This window comes from Petaurus breviceps, unplaced genomic scaffold (assembly GCF_028583685.1).
Source record: "Petaurus breviceps papuanus isolate PSGF00001 unplaced genomic scaffold, PetGlider_PUasm1.0 180, whole genome shotgun sequence".
Classification (NCBI taxonomy): domain Eukaryota; kingdom Metazoa; phylum Chordata; class Mammalia; order Diprotodontia; family Petauridae; genus Petaurus; species Petaurus breviceps.
Window position 1 is genome coordinate 5,180,880 of NW_027185782.1, and position 20,120 is coordinate 5,200,999.

At 38.3% G+C, this 20,120-nt stretch overlaps 1 protein-coding gene across 10 annotated transcripts in view; it reads left to right on the top strand.

Moving 5' to 3' along the window:
• The window catches only part of GATAD2A (GATA zinc finger domain containing 2A), a 234,882-nt gene that overhangs the window by 24,953 nt on the left and 189,809 nt on the right, over positions 1-20,120 (top strand). The window contains exon 2 of one of the 10 annotated variants that reach the window (XM_069086913.1): positions 3,071-3,147. The exons of the other annotated variants lie outside the window; for them this stretch is intronic. The gene's annotated coding sequence lies outside the window, so the exon portion shown is untranslated. The remainder of the gene's footprint in view (positions 1-3,070; positions 3,148-20,120) is intronic. 10 annotated transcript variants of the gene reach the window in all.

Sequence of the window (20,120 nt, forward strand, 5' to 3'; positions counted from 1 at the left end):
TCTCTCTCTCTCTCTCTCTCTCTCTCTCTCTCTCTCTCTTTCTCTCTCTCTCTCTCTCTCCCTCCCTCTCTCCCTCTCTCCCTCCCTCCTTCCTCCCTTCCTCCCTCCTTCCTCCCTTCCTCTCCCCCTCTCCTCTCTCCCTCTTTCCCACTCCCCCTTTCTCTGTTCTCTTTTCTCTCCCTGCCTCTTCCACTCTCTTTCTGTCCCTCTCTCTCTTCCTTCTCCCCTTCTCTCCCTCCTTTCTCTCTCTCCCCCTCCCTACTCTGTCTCCCCTTTTCTCTCTCTTCCCCTCTCTCCTCCCTCTTTATTCTCTCTTCCTCTCCCTTAAACTTCCTTATGTTTTCTATGCCGGTTTTCAGGGTTCTACCCCTTCATTCTTCATTTTGATCTTTATTGATTTTTTTCCTTTACCTGTAATGGGTCAGCAGCTGTGACTAGACCATTCTCACCCAGTAGCATCTGGGCTCCTTAAGGGATTATCTTGAGAATTTTGAGTTGGTCATTTCATCCTTTAAAGGAAGGGGAAGGACCTTAGTATTATTATTTTTGAAAAAACAAGGTTTGGTAAATGGTTTTCTTTAAGTAATCTTTTGAGATGTTATTTTAAATTAGCACCACGGAAAGTTTTACTGAAGGATTTTAGGAATCTTGAATTTTGTTAATAAAGCTTGTGGTCCAGTCCTAAATAGGATAAGGTGATGCTTTATCCTTTGAGCCTTTTTATATCAAAGTGTGAGTTACTTGAGGATTGTAAATTTTATTTTTTTTTTCTCAACTCCCTAAGGTTCTCCTCAGCCTTCTCTTTCCCCCCCCCCCCCAGTATTTTATTTCCATTCCCTTAAGAGCTGATTCATACAGTGACACCTTCTGGTAGTGATAGGCATGAGAAGACTGATATATTGAAGACTGATATATTGGTCATTTATTTAAAATCTTAGAATATCATAGCTGGAGGAGCCACCTCCTCTCATTGCAAAACATCAAATAGACATAAAGAAAAGTGAAATGAATTGGCCAAGGACACATAGTTTCAGGATCTGAAGTAGACTTACTATGACCAGTGGACTATTTGTTACAGATTTTTAATTGCCATATAGTCTTCCAGTCTTCCAGGCTAGTCTCTTTTCAGTCCAAAAGACTTTTTTCAGTTGTTACTTTTAAAAACAAAACAAAACTTAGCTACACAATATATCTGTTCTAACTTACTGATTGGGATCATTTGTAGGTTAAGAAGAGGAGTTGTTAAACCTTGTATCAGGTTTATTGAAAGATGGTAGAATATCCTTTGGAGATGCAGCAAATTGAACAAACAGAAATGAGTGCTTTTTATGTAGAGGCACCTTTTCTTCCAAAATCAAGGTTTTGGTTTTTGTTTTATCCCTGATTCATAAAGGGATAAAATTGCCGTTGCCTTTTTTTTTTTTTTTGGTAGTAAGCTGCATGTGATAATTAAATGCTGCTCAATTTATTATTATTATTGACTGACAGATAGTGTTTAAAGGCTTACAGAATCCTTATACATTGTGATTTGTTCCTTTTAACACTCCTTTGAATAACTTTAGGTATTATCCCCATTGTGCAGATTAAAAAACCGAATTTCAGGAAAGTTAAATTAATTGCCCATTGCTAGTATTTGAGGTTGATTATTGACCTCAGATTTTCCGACTTTAAGTTTAGCACTTGGGGTGGCTAGGTGGCACGGTGAATAGAGCACTCAGGAAGACCTGAGTTCAAATTCAGCCTCAGACACTTAACACTTACTAGCTGTGTGACCTTGGCCAAGTCACTTAACCCCAATTGCCCTGCTGCATTCTCCCTTCCAAAAAGCAACAACAAAAATTTAGCACTATAATGAGGTACTTATATCCTCCAAATTTTATTTAGCCCAATTTCCTCCTGTTTGTTGTCTACAGTATTTTTTTTTCTTTTCTTTAAGGAAAAATTTAATTTTATTAATCTTTTGTTTTTATGTCATTTTTAAATAGACCTTATTTTAATAGACCCTTCCCTTTCTCATACCCCTCTCCTTCCTACCTATGGAATAATCTTTTGTTTGAAAAAAAAGGCATTTTGGCAAATCCAACCAACAACACATAAACCAAGTCTAATAGTATATGCAATATTTCATATCCTTAGGCATCCAACTTTGCCAAAAAGGAAGGTACAAATTCTCATCTTTTCTGGGGCCAAATTTGGTCATTATAAGTACATAAAATTCAGCTTAGCATCTTTCAAAGATGTAGTATGTACCGATGGACTAACTGTCCTGGTGCATATTATAATATGGGCAATAATCCATTCTTCACTTTGTTTTTCAAGTGTGGATGTCTAAGCCAATTTTTTTTTGTCTTTTGGGGGGCAATTGGGGTTAAGTGACTTGCCCAAGGTCACTTGGCAAGTTTTTGTTTCTTGTGTCTGATTTGATCTCAGGTCCTCCTGACTCATAGAGACAGTGCTCTCTATTCACTGTGCCACCTAGCCACCCCAGCTAAGCCAATTTCTTCAATGACCACTGGGTTTGATATTCTCAGACTAATTGTAGAAGAATCAAAACTGCAGATGACCCAGAGGGCAATGGAAGGATAATTTGGTGGGTATAAGATTACAGCATATTACCAGGATGATTTTGCTAGAGATATCATAAGATATAAAGAATATGTGTGATAAGAAAAGGAGGTAGCTCTGTTGGCTCTTGAGAGATAGAAATTGAATATACATGGTTATGCTTCACAGGCATACATGGAATAAAAAATAAACCCACCACCCAAAACCCAGAGAATAACATCTAATCTGTTGGTAAGATCTTTTCTGGAAAAGACTTGAGTAAGAACATCATAGTCTGGGAAAACATGGATGGATTGTGGGTCATGGGTTCACTAAAATATCAAAGTATGTTGCAAGGAATTATTCAGAGAGATGGAAAATGAAGTACATTCTGTTAAATAGTGTGGGTGGGATGGGACAATTTATGGGAATAAGACATGTATACAGAAGTGTGGTGCAGGATAGAGTGTGATTAAAGGTGAAAGGAAAGATCCAGATGAAATGATATAAAAACTTTTTTTTTTAGGGAAAGAGATCACTTTTAGCTGTAGTCATGAAAGCTTTATGGAGGTGATGGCCCCGTAAGGCCACGAAGGAAATAAGGTAACTTGAATATTAAGAGTTTTGAAATATGAATATTTTAGGTATGGGAAATGGTTTGTATAGATACTCATAGGAGAGTCCAGTATGATAATAATAGTAATACTTAAAATAGTAGATTTAGAGCTTGAGTGAGATCACATTAGTCGTTCAGTTTGTTTGGAATATAGAGTATGTGAAGAAGGGGAATAATGTTGAAATAATGCTGGAAAGGTAGATTGAAAAGTGGAGGTCGAGAGCCTTCAGGACTTGCCAAAGGGAGAGGGGACATCAGCTTGAAAGCTGCTGAAATGATTAAAGAGAATGACAATTGAGAAAGAGTCATTGGATTTGGAAGTTAGAAGAGTTCATTGGTGACCTTGGAGAGACTAGTTTTAGTAAAGAGATAGGTATACAGAAGCCAGATTGCAGAGTGCTAGGGAAGTGGATGCAATGAATCAGTAGGAATATACACCCTTTTTTTTTTTTTAAATTTAAATCATGAGATATTGGAAGATAGCTCAAAGGGGATGAGAAGGATGAGGAGAGCACTTTTTTTTAAAGAGGTGGAGGCGGGAAGACATGTCTTTGTAAATAGAAGGAAAAGAAGTAGGAGAGATAGGGAGAATGAAGATTTGAGAGATAGAAGGAAGAAATGAGTGATGAAGCAAAGTTCCTAAAGAACTGGGAGGGGATGGGATCCAAGTGTCCCAAAGATAGAGGGTCCTCCAACTTTGCCGAGGTTTACTACTCCTTTCTTTAAAGACCTAAGGAAGTAGGATAAAAGTGGTTCAAGACTGAGAGGTTTTAAGTGTGGAGATTTCAGGGAGCTCATAGCAGATTAGGTGAGATTATCAGCAGAAGAGAGGTGGAGGGGGTGGCCAGGTAGCACAGCGAGTAAGTGCACCGGCTCCAGTGTTGAGAAGACCTGGAGATCGAATCCCGGGCTCAGACACTTAGCACCCACCCAGAAACACCTGGCCGTGTAACCTTGAGCAAGTTACTTAACCCCAATTGCTTAGGGGCGGCCAGGTGGCTCAGCGAGTAAGAGCACTGGCTCCAGTGTCGGGATGACCTGGATCAAATCCGGGCTCAGATACTCAGCACCACACCCAGAAATAATAACTGGCCGTGTAACCTTGAGCAAGTTACTTAACCCCAATTGCTTTAAAAAAAAAAAGAAGGGAGGTGGAGTTGGGGAAAGAAGAGAAGGTTCATAGAAAGGAGTGATCATTAAAAATAAACTCTAAGCCCATCTCTTTGGGGGAGAGCTTTGCTGCATTTCTGGCTGGAGGCAGGGGGATGTACTAAATAACATGTGATGTTCCATTTCAGCTTTGAGAGTCTATAATTTTTATAATGGCACAAGATTACTTGGCTGTCTCTTCATGAGATAATTTGTCAGAAAAGCAATACATGGGAACTTTATAATCTATTTGGAGGCAGTTGTGGTATGACTTGTGATCTCTAATAATAATAGCTAATATTTATATGGCTCTTAAAGATTTGCAAAGTGCTTTTTTACATATGTTAAATCATTTGGAATTAAATCATTTGATCCTCACAACCAAACTCTGAGGTAGATATTATTATTCCCATTTTACAGATGAGGAAACTAAGGCAGATAGAGGTTAAGTGACTTGCCAGGGTCAACAATAGTAAAGTGCCTGTTATAGGATATGGACTCAGGTCTTCTTGGTGCTAGGCCTAGGGCTCTCTATCCATTTTATCACCTAGTAAATAAAATGCAGGACTTGGAGACAGAAAAGATGTTGGTAGTAAGAGTCCCTATTCTGATGCTTAGTAGCTTTATAACCATGGAGAAGTCACTTATCCTCTCTGATCTTCCATTTCCTCCTATACAAAAATGGAATTAGGATCTGTAGCATTTTGATGGCCTGGAAAGAACTGAGAGATTGGAATTAAAAGTAAGGACAAAGAAACAACATTTGGCCTTGTAGGCAGAGAGTTGAAAATGACATCAGAGAATAGATGAAGGAATTTTAGAGTTCATGAATGTAAAGATGGAACACTTTTGGGTGATGGCAAGATCCTCTGTGTGTAGTTGAGGTGTGGTGGACAAAGGAGGTTATAGTAAATGAGCAATTCAGCAACTGGGAAGTTTGAGTATTTTAGGGAGTATCAATAAATATAATAAAGCCCCTTTTATGAGGGTAGGAGATGAGAGTAAAAGAGCCACGTATTCAACTAATTGAGGAAAGCAGGAAGTATCCTGGAGGTCTGTAGATAACAGTGGCCAGAATTTTGATTGGTTGGTAGGTATGGATTGTGTGAATAACCTCGAGGGGAATATTTTAGTGAGTGATGGTAATAGAGTAAGCTTGGGGAGCAAGGAATATTCCAGTTCACTCACCATGACCAGGGAGTCACAGTAGGAGTGAAGTATGATCAGTGCTGAAACAGGCTAGGTAAGCTATATCATCAGCAGAGAACCAGGTCTCAGTGAGTACAAGAAGATGGAGGCACCAAAAAAGGTGTAACAATGAAAGCTAGTTTGTTACCTCTGGGAGCAAGCATTACTGTGAAGGGGTGGATAGATTTAGAGAGAGACTCTGGTGAGGATAGGTTGACAGGGATGAGAATAAGAGAGTAGTCAATGGACCCAGAACAGTATTTGAACAATGGCAACCAGAGGTTTAGAATCATCAGAATTGGGAAGGAATTCTGGAATAGTAGTATGTTAATAATTGAGGAATGAATTCAGATAGGTTATCATTGTTCAAAAGGGTTCAGCCTCAAGTTGGAGTTGTCCTGCTGTATCAGGCAACTCTGTGTAGCTGGAAACATGGGAGTGGAGGTAAGGAGGAGTTGTTCAAGGCCATAGAGGGTTCCCGAAACACAATGGAATTGATGCTCAGGGAGTTCAGGGAAGTTCTTTTGGGCATGTTCAGGCAAGACAACTGTTGTTCAGTGACCTTCCTAGGATCATACAACCAGTATGTGTTAGAGGCTATATTTGAACCCAGCTCTCCTGCTTCTGAGGCAAGCTTTCTATCCATTATGCCTCTCATATATGTATGCATGTATATATTTGTGTTTACATAGTTTCATATAAACTGATGTTTATGTATATTTGTGAAAGCAACAGAGAAAATGTTAATAATGCAGATTAAATTTAAAAGTGTCTTACATTTTTTTCCTGGGGGGAAAAAGACCCTTTAACATCTTTGTAAGGTTGTGAGGCTCCAATGAGATGATGTATATAAAGTACTTTGTAAATCTTAGTGATATATCAAGAACAAATAGTTCTCCCTTGTGAAAATTGTAATTATTACCTTTCCTCCTCTCTGAAGTTGAAAGATTTGCTGCAGTTTTACCTGTATACTATCCTCTACCTCCATACTCCACTCCCAAAGCCAATAACAAATCCAAACAATATGAAAAAACTCAAGACTGCTGATTGAACTGGAATTCCCTTTTATCTTGGAAGTGGAATGCACAAGTGAAGAATTCTTGAGTTACATATTCCTGATTTGTGTAGCTGGTTACTTATTCTGTTCTGACCCTTGTCCTTATAGACAGACATAAAAAAGGATCACAATGTCTTTTAAAAAGTCATAATTTATATTCAGTATCACTAAGCCAATCTTAAAATATTTGTTACAATATAAGAAGTCGGAAAGAATTTTCTCTCTATTATATACTAAAATGTTTTTTCGCCTATTAAATATTTGGTACTGGATCAGAAGACTTTGATTAGCAGTCTGGTTCTGGCACTAACTTGCATTGTGACCTTAATGGCAGTTTCCTTGTTTATAAAATCATCTACTCTATGACAGGGATAGTATGTATTCCTTATTACATCCTGATGCTTTTGGACAATGTGCATTGTTCACTGCATCCCACATAGGTACACAATGAATATTTTGTTGAATGAATATTCAAATAAATAAGCCAGGGTGGTCCAAATTCTTCCAGAGCTAACATTCTGTTAGGTATCTAAATATTGTATGCCATTTGTATAGTTAGATTTTTAACTATCAATGTAATATTTATTAGTAGTTTCAGGTTGATAACTTTTATGGCAGTTGGACCTTTAAAACAATTGTCTGAAATGCCCTCACCCAATTAATTCTTAGCAGATTCACATTTAGAACTTCTTATTCTGTAGTGGTCCTTATTTATCTAAAGATATTCTCAGAAACTGAAGCTGGACATACTACTTGAGCCTTTATAAACTTCTTGCCTTTTCTTTAAGCTTGGAGTAAAATTTATTCAGCAATATTTATTAAGCACTGTGCTGTATTCTGGGGGTTGGTGATTAACAAAACAGAAGAGAAAACAACAACCAAACATTGTCCCTACTATTAAGAAATTCATTCTGATTAAGAAAGGAGAAAAAAGATTCATACAAATTAAAATTGTGATAAGTTCCTAAGAGAACTCTCTTTAAAAAGAGAAAGTCTCTTTGGGTTGAGAATCAAGGCTTAGAGCGGTATGAATCAGGAAAAGCTTGGCTTCTTGGAGGAGGTGATATTTGACCTGAACCTTGAAGGATTAGTAGGATCTTAACAGTTTTACCATGGATAAGGTGAGAAGGGCATTCTAGGAGTAGGGCAATATATGAAGGGAAGTAAGATTGTATGAATAGGCAATTTGTCTTCAGCGTACATAAGGTATAAAAAAGGACCTTGAACAACAGGATTTTAACTATTTATTTGTTAGGGAGAAGGGAAGCCATTGGAGGTGTCCGAGCACTAGAGTGTTGGATTATTTTCCACAAAAACTAAAGTTTAGTTCCTTTTCCCCCCAACTTCAATTTAAAAATCAACCAACATAGAAGTTTTAGTCTAAAATTCACAAGCAAAGGTGATTGAAATTTTTTATTAAAATACTGCCTTTGACAAAGTTAAAGGTTCTTAATTCTGTTTCAAGAAGTTATAAAAAAGAAGTTTGAATTAATTGGAAAGTACTATATTTCGGGGGGGGGGGGCGCAGCCAGGTAGCACAGTGAGTAAGAGCACCGGCTCCAGTGTCAGGATGACCTGGGGATCATATCTGGGCTCAGACACTTAGCACCCACCCAGAAACACCTGGCCGTGTAACCTTGAGCAAGTTACTTAACCCCGATTGCTTTAAAAAAAAAAAAGAATACTACATTTGGGGTTTATGCCTGACTTCCTGTTATAAAAGAGTGGCATTCTTGTGTGTTCAGATGGAATATAGGTAAGGTTTTAATAATCAAAAAAGTTTATTTCTGTTGGAAAAACAACCCAATATCATGTTTTTTCTCCCCCCTTCTGCTTGTAATAATTATGTGAGAAATGTTTGTGGAACAAGGTGTTAGTATCATATTTTTAGTATAATTGACCTATGCTGTTTTACTAACTGGCTATTTGTTCTAACGGGAAAGGGTGTCTAGGCTTAAGTATAGCCTCTTATTAATGTCTCTGTCAGTTACCTAAATGCTTTCTCTTCTGTTTTGTTAATCACATAATGTTTCATTATGATGGACTTAAAAGATAGAATGGCAATATATTGAGAGTAGTAGCTAGGTTAAAAATGAACCAGTATGTACTGAAATGGTAGTATGAAAGAAGAAATATGATACACTTTCTAAGAAAATTATTATTGGCCATTATATCACTGATTTTGTGGACCCAATCCGTAGTTCTCACCAGCCGTGGTGATAGAAGACTACTAAAAAGAATTCTGAACTGGTTTCTTAGAAACTTTTCAAATCATGTTTATATGACCTATTCCTTTTGAAGATGTAGGTTGGTGATTTCCTTGTCTTACCACTTTGTCCCCCTATTGTGGAAGAAATAAGAAATAATGAGAAAGCAATGTGGATTTCAGTACATTTTCTCCCCCTCAAGTGTTAGCATTTTCAAGGTACTATGCCTAAGGTGCTGGGGGTAAAAAAAAGAAAAAAATAATCTGGGTTTTCAGCAAGTTTATGTTCTACTGTCATGAACCATGTTAAACTCATTGCAGATTTATGCAGTGGAAGAAAAATCCAATTGTTGATTTAGCTATTGTTTTACTGTCTATCATAAGTATATCTAGCATGCATATTTCTTTTTGCCTTTTTTTTTGCAGGGGGGAAGGCAGGGCAATTGGGATTAAGTGACTTGGCTAAGGTCACATGGCCAATAAGTTAAGTGTCTGATGCTGGCTATGAACTCAGCTCCTCCTGACTCCAGGGCCAGTGCTCTATTCACTGTGCCACCTAGCCACCCCTAGCATGAATATTTCCAGGCTCACATAGCTTAAGTCACTTGCTCAGGGTCACATAACTGATGAGCAGACTGAATTAGAAGCTAGGTCTAGAACTTAGGCCTTCTAGGTCCTTGGGTGTGGTCTTTTGACTGAAACTTTTCAAGTTTTACAGAAAAAAATCCTTTTGTTAAGGGGATTTGTTCTGTGAAATTTGGATTCAGTCAAAGGGTCAAACTTGAGGGCCTAGAGGGGCCATATGTGGCCTTGAGGCCGAAGGTTCCCCACCCCCGGTCTAGGTTGATTACTAAATCAGTGCTTTCTATTAGAAGGAAGGATGGACTACATGGAGGTAGGAGGTAAATCCTTTACTATCTTAATGACCTCTCCATGGACTAAACCACCCAGAACCCATCTAACCTGCTTTGACTGTTGACATGACTTGTGTGAGATAGGAGTCACCAACTTGATTTCTTTCAGTGAGATAGAGAGGCCATCAAAACTTAACATCTGCCCTGTGGCCCAAGATCCTTAAGTCCTTACCATCTGCCTTGCCTCTAGGACATGATGATGATGATGATGATGATGATGATGATGATGATGATAGCATTTATATAGCTCTTTAAGGTTTAAAAAGTACTTTACAAAAATAATCTCACAACAACTTTGAGAGGTAGGTGCTGTTATCTTCATTCTTGCCCACCTCTGCCCCCATACTCTTTCCTCTATCATCTAACCCAGTGCTTTTTAGACTTTTTTCCTGCTCTATACCCCTTCAGCACATCTTAAACTGTGCATTTCAACCCTCTATGGGGTCAGGACACCTAATGTGGCTTAAGGAACCCTGGACCTCAATATCCCTCCTGTACCCTTAAGGACTCCTGGGACCTTTCTATATCCTTTGCAGTTTAACTTTATTTTATGTGTTGTTTTACCAAATCAGATTGTGAAGCTTCTTGAGAGCAGGAACTGGCTTGATTTTTTTCTCATTGTATCCCCAGTGCTTAGCCTTTGTAAGGGCTTGATAAATGCTTTTTTCATTCATTCACTGGATTGCTGTGAGGAAAGTTTAGTGAACATTAAAGTGATAGAACAGTATTATCTGTTAATATTACTGCTGTGTGAGTAGCAGCAGATACAGTATTGAATTCAAAGAGTTCAATCAAACAGACATTAACATACCTGAAATAGTGAAGTTGTGAAGGTTTATGATTTTGTAATTAAATGCTGAAGTGACCATTGGTTTCCATAATGGGGACATTTGTCCTCCTAGGGGATGATAGAGGCTTAGAGATCCTAACCTCTACTTGATGAAAAGAAAGATGAGAAGTCAACAAACCACCCTCAAAACAGCTTCATATACCCTTGGCTCTCAGACTTCCTAATGCTCTGGTTGCAGCAGGCATCTCTTGGAGACAGTAGGCTATGTACCTAGGGACAGTAAATAGTGAATAAGAACAGCATTTCATTTTAACAGTTTGGGTGGTACAGAATAAGTCACACAGAATGAGCAGGGGTGGGTTATAATTTGTATCCCAAGTATTCTGTTTTTCTCTCCAAACCCTCTCATCCATCAGACTTTCTCATTGTTATCAAGGGTACCATCATCTTTCTAATCACCCAAGTTTTTGTAGCTTCTTTGGTTGTCTTTGACTCCTCATCTTCTCACACCTATGTCCACATGACCAACCATTGTCAAATCTTGTTGATTCTACCTCCACATCTTACAGAATAACAGTTTAAGACTTGGAAGTGTCTATCTAGTCTAACCTTTTCACCAAAAGAATCTCTACTTTAATATACCCCAAAAGTAGTTATCCATGTCTCTCACATCTGTCTTCTATCTGTATTCACACAGGTAACCCCTAGGTGGTATGTCCTAGTTCATTTCTTAACTGGCCTGATTGATAATTTATTTCTTTGCTTCAAGTCTCTAGAATTCCATTCTATCCTCCACACAAATGACACAGTGATTTTTTTGAAGAACAGGTTTTCACCATATTGCTCACCTACTCAGTATATTTTGTTGTCTCATTTTTTACTCCTTAATCAAGTGCTATTTCATCTTTATGTCATCCTTTTAAATTTATTTACTTGTCCAAAATTTGTAATGAACATAATCATTAGTGTTGTTCAGTCATTTTAGTCATGTCCAACACTTAGCGAACCCATTTTGGGGTTTACTTGTCTGAGGTGATTTGCTCCAGATGAGGAACTGAGACAAACAGGATTAGGTGACTTGCCCCAGGGTTGTGCAGCTAGTAAGTTTCTGAAGGCCAGATCTGGACTCAGAAAGATGGATTTTTCTGACTTCAGACCTGATACTTTGCCACCTAGCTTCCTTTAGTAGAGTATATGATCATTTATAAACAATGCAGGGTGTTCTAAAACTTAGTGCAGTTTTAAACTGCTAAAACTTAAAGTTGCATTAAGACTACACATTTTGAAGGTGCATGGTCAAAAAAACTTAGAAACCACTATTAGAGACTATCAGGACTGGAGAAGTGGGGAGATCTATGTGAACTGGAATATTTGGGGAAAGTGGGATTCACATAATTAGATGGTATAAAGCCAAGCATGAGCAGTTTTCCAGAGGACTGCTGCTGTGAACAGCTTTCAAGGTTCTGATTATACAGTATAGTGAACTCTATTTATTCAGTAACAAACTAAGACAAAACATCCACAGAAATCAAAGTACAGCGTTCACAGTGTTATGGCATAATAACAGTTTATCACTAAAATGACCACATAGTTTTCACCAAAGTGGCCACATAGTTTTAAACAAAGATAACATTCATTTAGTAACACAATCATTTAATAAATCCTTAATTCAATCATCGGTAAGGAGGCAAACCTCCTTAATTGACACAAAGTAGAAAGGTCAAAGTCCTCCACCCCTAGGTCACATTGATCTCTTCAATCAAAAAGTCTTCTTTTTTATTGGAGAAGTCCTTAATTCAGTCATCTAAATATAAAGGTCAGAGTCCTAGACCACAGTAAGTCATCATTTTTTCAGTTTACATTAAATACCCAAGGAGAGGTCTTTTCATCTTGACTTTAGGCCGGATCACAGCTTCTGTGGTTCCTCTTCCATGGTCCCAGCTCCTGCCCGAATATACAACTGCCACCTGGGTTCAAAGGCAGACAGCTCTCAGTTCTTTTGCCCAGCTTCTTATGCAGTTTCTGTTCTGTATTGAAGCTCACAGTGTCTGATCAACGTCAAGTTCTTCGTAGTTAATGTTCCTGGGAAGACAAAGCTTAACAAAGCCATAATAACATGCATGCACGTTGCCGGCATCCTCATCAGTTCACTTTCTGCCTGAGAAATCAACATATTCCCAACAACAAGGTCTGAGGAATCAACACAAATCATCAGTATAGTCCCAGGACCTCTGAAATTGTCAGCAAGACCCTCTTCCAGGATTTTGGCAAACATACAACAAGAAAATCTTTCAGGGCTTCTCAACCAGCAGCAAGGACCCAGGGCTTCTGTAACAACAGCACCATCCTCTATCAGAAGACGAATCTGACAAAGTAACATCAAAACAGACAGACAAAGTACCAGCACCACAGACATGCCTCCTCCCAGTTCTCCTCATTTCTCAGTTCTTCTCAATTTTCAGTTTAGTCCTCAGTTCTCATTTCTCTTCTCAATTCTTCTCAGTTTTCAGTTCAGTTTTCAGTTCTCTTCTCTCCAGCATTAGCAGCCCGGCCTCCAGATGCTTGCTCCCAGAAGTTCTGGCCTCTTTCAGCTTGAGCTTGTCCTTATATATGGTATTAGCTCCTCTTTGTTCTGCCCCTTCCTGTTACATCAACAAGTCCATCCCACTGTGGGATTCCCAAGTTCTGGGTCTTAAACTTGACACAATCATTAACTTGGAACAAGGTGCTAAGTACCTGTTTGATTAATGGTAATTTGTACACAGATGGAAAAGAGGAAGGCATTTTTCCAGGTTTATTTTCCAGATATATTCAAACCCAGCTTCATATAGTTACTAGTTGTGTGAACCTTGGCAAATCACTTGGCCTTCATTTGCCTCAGTTTCCTCATCTATAAAATGGAAATGATAATAGCATACCTGCCTCCCAGGGTTGTTGAGAGAGTCAAATGAGATAATTATAAAGTGATTAACACAGTGCCTGGTACACAGTAAGAACTATATAAATATTTGCTGTTATATTAGGGTGGAGAAGGTAGGAATGAGTATGTATTGTTTCTTTGGGCTAATGAAGATAGGTGCCCTCCTGTGAAGACGAGTATATTTGTTTTGAGGCATAGTAGGGACAAATGGTATAAAGCAAAATGGTGAAGGCCCTTAGATGCTGAAGAGTTTGGATTTTATTTTGTAGAACTTTGAAAATTTTTAACTAGGGTAAGTGATGACCAAGTAGTATTTTAGGAACATTAATATGGAAGTATTCAGGATAGATTAGAGGGAAGGAGGAGTGTCAAATCTCCAAGCTTGTGCTAGGCACAGAGTTAAGCTCTGGGGATACAAAAAAGGGCAAAAACAGTTCCTCTCAAGGAGAGCTTAATGAGTCTTAATGATGGAGAGACCATGCAAAGGAGAAAATCAAGAAAGGGAAGTATTAACTTAGTAGGCAAATCCAATGGCTTTTTCTCAGTCCTCATTCTGTTCAGCCACTTTGCTGCTTTACACTGTCGATCATCTTGTCCTCCTTGATACTCTCTTTTCTTTAGCTTTTCTATATACCACTCTCTTCTGGTTCTCTTACCTTTCCTTTTTTTTTTTTCAGTCTTCTTTTCTGGATCCTCATCCATATCACTTCCTCTAAATGTAGGTGTCCCTCAAGATTCTATGGTGGGCCCTTTTCTCTTCTCCATTTGTACTATTTCATTTGGTGATCTCATCAGCTCCCTTGGATTCAATTACCAACTCTTATGCTGAAGATTCTCAAATCTACCTATCCCAGGCTTCAACATTTCTGCTGGCCTCCAGTTTCACTTTTCCAATTGCCATTTAGACATCTTAAACTAGATGTCCGATTGACGTCTTGTCTTAAACTCAACTTTCCCAAAACAGAACTCATTATCCCTATTACTGTAGAGGGCAACACCATTTCCCCAGTCCCTCCCTCAGGCTTGAAACCTAGGAATCATCTTGGACTTCTCATTATCTCTCACCCCATACGTCCAAAATTGTTGCTGAGTCTTGCTGATTCCACCTCAACAACGTCTTTCAGATATGCCCCTTCTCCACTTCCACCTGCACCATCCTAGTGCAGACCCTCATCACTTCATGCCTGGATTATTGTAATAGCCTTTGCTGAGCCTGCCTTTCCTCAAGTCTCTTCCCCACTCCATTCCAGTCCAAAGTGATTTTCCTAAAGTGCAGGTCGGACTGTCTCACTCCTCTACTCTATAAACTCTAGTGGCTTCCTATCATCTTCAGGATCAAATACAAAATGTTCTGTCAGGCATTCAAAGCCCTTCATAACCTAGCACCCTTTTATCTTTCCAGTGTTCATACATGTTTCCCTGACACATACTTTTTGATCTAGACTCCCTCTCTCTTCACCTGGCACTCTCTGAATGTCCCTCTTCCCTGGAACACTCACTCTCCCTCCTCCACTCCAACTACTGATCTCCTTCACTTCCTTTAATTACCAACTAAAATCCCATCTTTTTACTGGAAACCTTTCCCAATCCCTCTTAGTTCTAGTGCCTAGGCTTCCCTCTGTTAGCTATTTCCTGTTTATCCTGTATATATAGCTTTCTTCGCATAGATTTGTTTGCACATTGTCTTTCCCATTAGGTTGTGAGCTCCTTGAGGGCAGAAACTTATCTTTTGCCTCTTTTTGTAGCCTCAATTTTATATTCATTCTACTACTACTTATTAAATGAAACCTAACTTTTCCCTGAAGATTCTATTTTTTTATCATTTCTAGTGCTGGTTTGTTCTTTCCCCCATTCTTTATCTCTCTGGGCCTTTAGGTGAATTCTCTCTGATTGCTCTTCCCTGTTAACTTCTAAACTCTTGCTTCACCACTCCAACCAATCAGCAATCTCTTGAAGTTTATGCCATCTAAGCTATGGCACCCTTCCCTCATTCTTTGTCCCTGTTACCTTCCCTTTAAACTCTTATCTTCTTATCTGAATCATGTACATCTTTGTTACCACTTCTGTATTCAGAGACTTCAGTATTAGAACTGTCCACAATTGGAATTTTTTTTTTTTGCCTTTTGGAGGGCAATTGAGGTTAAGTAACTTGCCCAAGGTTACACGGCTATTTTTTTTTTGTGTGTGTGAGTGTTAAGTGTCTGAGGCCAGAACCGAGCTTGGGTCTTCCTGACTCCTGGGCTGGCGCTATAGCGACCCCCAACTCAATTGGAAATTTTTGTGATTAAGTTGATTGACCACTAGTATTAACTATAGAAGGGATTCTTGACCAGGTTACCTGTTAGCCTAAATGTCTTCTGATGTCAGTAACACGAATCTTTCTTCTTTTGAAATGCTTTAATTTCATCATGATAGCTATTCCTATTCTACTTCTTCCCCAGTGCTGCTGGCCCCTCTACCCTCCCTTTATTACCTAGACTTTTTTTTAATTTTTTTCAATTACTTGTAAAAACAGTTTTTAACATTTTTTAACTTTTGAGTTTCAGTTTCTCTCTTTAACCTTCCTTCCCTACCCCCACCATTGAGAAGGGAAGCAATTTGATGTAGGTTACGTATGTCCAGTAATGTAAAACATTTCCATATTAGTCATGCTGTGAAAGAAAATACAGATCCCCCCCCCAAAAAAAAAAAAACAAACCAAGAAAATAAAGTGATTATTTCTTTGGAGATGAATGATATTTTTCATTATAAGTCCTTCAGAATTATCTTCTACCATTGTATTGCTGAGAATAGCTAAGTCATTCAGAGTTGATCATCATATAGTATTGCTATTACTATGTACAGTGTTCTGGTTCTGTTCACTTTGCATCATAAGTCTTCCCAGGTTTTTCTGAAAGCATCCTGCTCATAATTTCTTATGGCATGATAGTATTGTATCTCAATCATATACCACAACTTGTTCAGCTATTCCCCAGTTCATGTACATGCCCTCAATTTCCAGTTCTTTGCCACCATAAAAAGACCTGTTATAAATATTTTTGAACATATAATTCCTTTTTCTTTATTTATTTTAAATCTCTTTGTGCTGCAGACCTAGTAGTGATTTTGCTTGGTCAATGGAAATACAGTTTTATAGCTCTTTGGGCATAGTTCCAAATTGCTTTCCAGAATGGTTGGATCAAATCGCAACTCTACCAGCCATGCATTAGTGTCCCTATTTTTCCACATTGACATCAATTTCCCTTTGACATTTGCCATTTTACTTTTCTGTCATATTAGCCAATGTGATAGATGTGAGATGTTATCTTAGAGTTGTTTAAATTTGCATTTCTCTAATCATTTAATGATTTCGAGTATTTTTTCTCTTTTCTTTTCTTGAGGGCAATTGGGGTTAAGTGACTTGCCCAAGGTCACACAGATAGTTTTCATGTCAAGTATCTGAGGTCGGATTTGAACTCAGGTCCTCCTGACTCCAGGGCCCGTGCTCTATTCACTGTGACACTTAGCCACCCCTAGAGTATTTTTCATATGATTGTAGATAGCTTTGAGTTCTTCATGTGAAAGCTTGCTTGTTGATATCCTTTGACTATCAGTTGGAGAATGACTTGTATTCTTAGGAGTTTTACTCAGTTCTTTATGGTTGAGAAATGACGTCTTTGTCAGAGAAGCTTGCTATAAAATTTTCCCTCCAGTTTTCTGTTTCCATTCTAATATTGGCTACATTGGTTTTGTTTGTGCAAAACCTTCTTAATTTAATGTATTCAAAATAATCCATTTTATATCCCATAATGTTCTCAGTTTCTTACATAGCTATAAATTCTGTCCTTATTCATAGATCTGACAGTTAAAACATTCCATATTCATAGATCTGACAGTTAAAACATTCCACACTCCCCTAATTTGCTTGTGGTATCATTCTCTATGTCTAAATTATGTACCCATTTTGACCTTATCTTGTGAGATAAGGTCTAAGATGTTGGTCTATACCTAGTTTCCAATTTTTCTAGCTATTTTTGTCAGATAGTGAGTTCTTGTTCCAAAAGCTTGGATCTTTGCGTTTCAAACACTAGATTGCCATGGTCATTTACTACTGTGTTTTGTTTATACAGTCTATTCCACTAATCCACCATTCTATTTCTTGGCTAGTACCAGGTTGTTTTGATGACTACTGCTTTGTAGTATAGTTTGAGATCTGGTATGGCCAAACCACTTTACTCCATGTTTTTGTTTTCCATTAATTCCCTTGATAGTCTTGACTTTTTGTCTTACAGGTGAATTATTTTTTTCTAGCTCTATAAAATAGTATTTTGATAGTTTAATATGGCATTGAATAAATAAGTTAATTTAGATATAATTTTAATTTTTGTTATTGACTGAGCTTACTCATGAACAGTATTTTCCCAGTTCAGATCTGATTTTATGTGAAAAGATTTGATCTAGGTTTTTCTGAAATCATCCTATTTATCTCTTTTAATAAGAGCAGTTTTTGCTTTTGCTTTGTCTGAGATCATGATTGTTTTTGTTGTTCTTTAATTGATCAGTCTCATCTGATTGTTTGTGACCCCATGGCCCATAGCATGCCAAGCCCCTTCTGCCCTCCACTGCCTCAAGGCCATGATCAAAAGAAGAGCCTGGGCATTTATCTTTTGTTACCAAGGAAAACTGGTTTGGTATCCTAAAACCAGAGGGTCAAAGAGAAATTGAAAGAATCCACTGATCATCTACTAAAAGAGATCCCACAATGAAAACTCCTTATTTTCTTCAGAGAACTTCTGTTCCTTCTTTTCCGTTTCACTAATTCTACTTTTTAAGAAATTCTTTTCTATAGTGAATTTTTGTACATCTTTTATCATTTGGCCTATTCAGTTTTTTATAGTGTTATTTTCTTCAGTAATTTTTTTGTACCTCCTTTACCAACCTGTTGACTCCTTTTTCATGGTTTGTTTGCATCAGTCTCATTTCTTTTTCCATTTTTTTTTCTTCCTGTCTTATTTGGTTTTAAAAAAAATTTTAAGTTCTTTAAGGAGTTCTTTTTAATCCTGAGACCTAGTCATATTTCCCTTTGAGGTTTTTCATGTAGCTGCTTTGATTTCATTGGTTCCTGAGTTTGTATTTTAGTCTTCCTTGTCACTGTAATAACTTTTTATACTTAGAATTTTTTTGTTTTTGTTTTTGTTTGCTCAGTTTCCAAGCCTGTTTCTTGACTTTTAACTTTATGTTAAAGTTGGTCTCTGCTCCTTTGGTGGAAGGGGTATGAGAGGCTGCCTCTAAGTTTTCAGTTCTTCCAAGATGGTATGGTCTAAGGAGAGCGAGGTGTTGGTCACTGTTCTCCTGCCCAGTGCTCTGCTCTGAGACAGCACAAGCACTTTTTTCCACCTTGAAATTGTGATTAGGCTCCCTGACCTTGCTAGTGCTTCTTCTTTCACTGGACCCCCCACCCTGGAATCATGTATGTGCAGTGCAACGAAGCCCTGCTCACAATGCCAGCAAAGGGGTCCCCTTTATTCTTTTTTTTTTTTTTTTAAAGCAATCGGGGTTAAGTAACTTGATCAAGGTTACATGGCCAGTTACTTCTGGGTGTGGTGCTGAGTATCTGAGCCCGGATTTGATCCAGGTCATCCTGACACTGGAGCCGGTGCTCTTACTCACTGAGCCACCTGGCCGCCCCTAAGCAATTGGGGTTAAGTAACTTTCTCAAGGTTACAAGGCCAGGTGTTTCTGGGTGGGTGCTAAGTGTCTGAGCCCGGGATTCGATCTCCAGGTCATTCCAACACTGGAGCCGGTGCACTTACTTGCTGTGCTACCTGGCGTCCCCCCTTTAATCTTTTTCTTACCAGTTGTCCAACCCTTTACCATCTGTAGGTTTATAGTTTCCAGTGTTCCTGATTCATTTCTCCCCAGGCCTGCTGCATTGGACTATGCTTAACTCACCCCTGCTGAGACAGACCTTGTCTTGGGTTGGAAAATTCTTTCACCCTGACCTTTTGTTGGCTATCCTGCTCCAAAATTTGTTTTGAGGTGTTATTTTAAAATTATTTGGAGGGGAAGTTGGGAGACAGGTACTCAAGTCCCTGCTTTTATTCTGCCAACTTCTTCCCTAGACATTTTATTTCAAATTGTCTCACCTACAAAATCTTGACTTTATGGTCTTCTCTACAGGCAAAATTTCCTGTCCTTCATCTTTCATATTCCGTTAGTCCTTCCATATTTCCTCTCATCTTCAGTCTTTTGAGGCTTCCCTGTTCCTCCAGTCAGTCCCACTCTGTTCTTATATTGCTTTCTAGAAAGCCTTGACCACTGACGTGACTACTTTAGTAATACTGCCTCTTTTACCTTTGAATTCCTCGTTTTTTTTGACTCTTTTCTAATCATGTTGTTAGTTGTTTGTTCCACTCCTGTTGCTATGATGAACACTGCTAAATAAAATCATGAATTCATATTGACTTGAAATTTTTTGATGTGGACCCTCATTTGGACCCTCAGTCTTACTCTATAATCTTTTAAATCATCTTCAAATCTCTTGAACATTCTCCCCATTTCTTTTGTCCATAAGTCCTCAGCACCACAACAATCAGATAACATTTATTAAGTATCTGCTTTGTGCCAGACACAAGTCAAAATCATAAGTAAAATTGTCTCTATCCTCAAGAGCTTATATCCTATCTGGGGAGACATGCATATATATATAGATTTATACCAAACATATAAAGTTATTTAAAAGTAACCTTGTATGGAA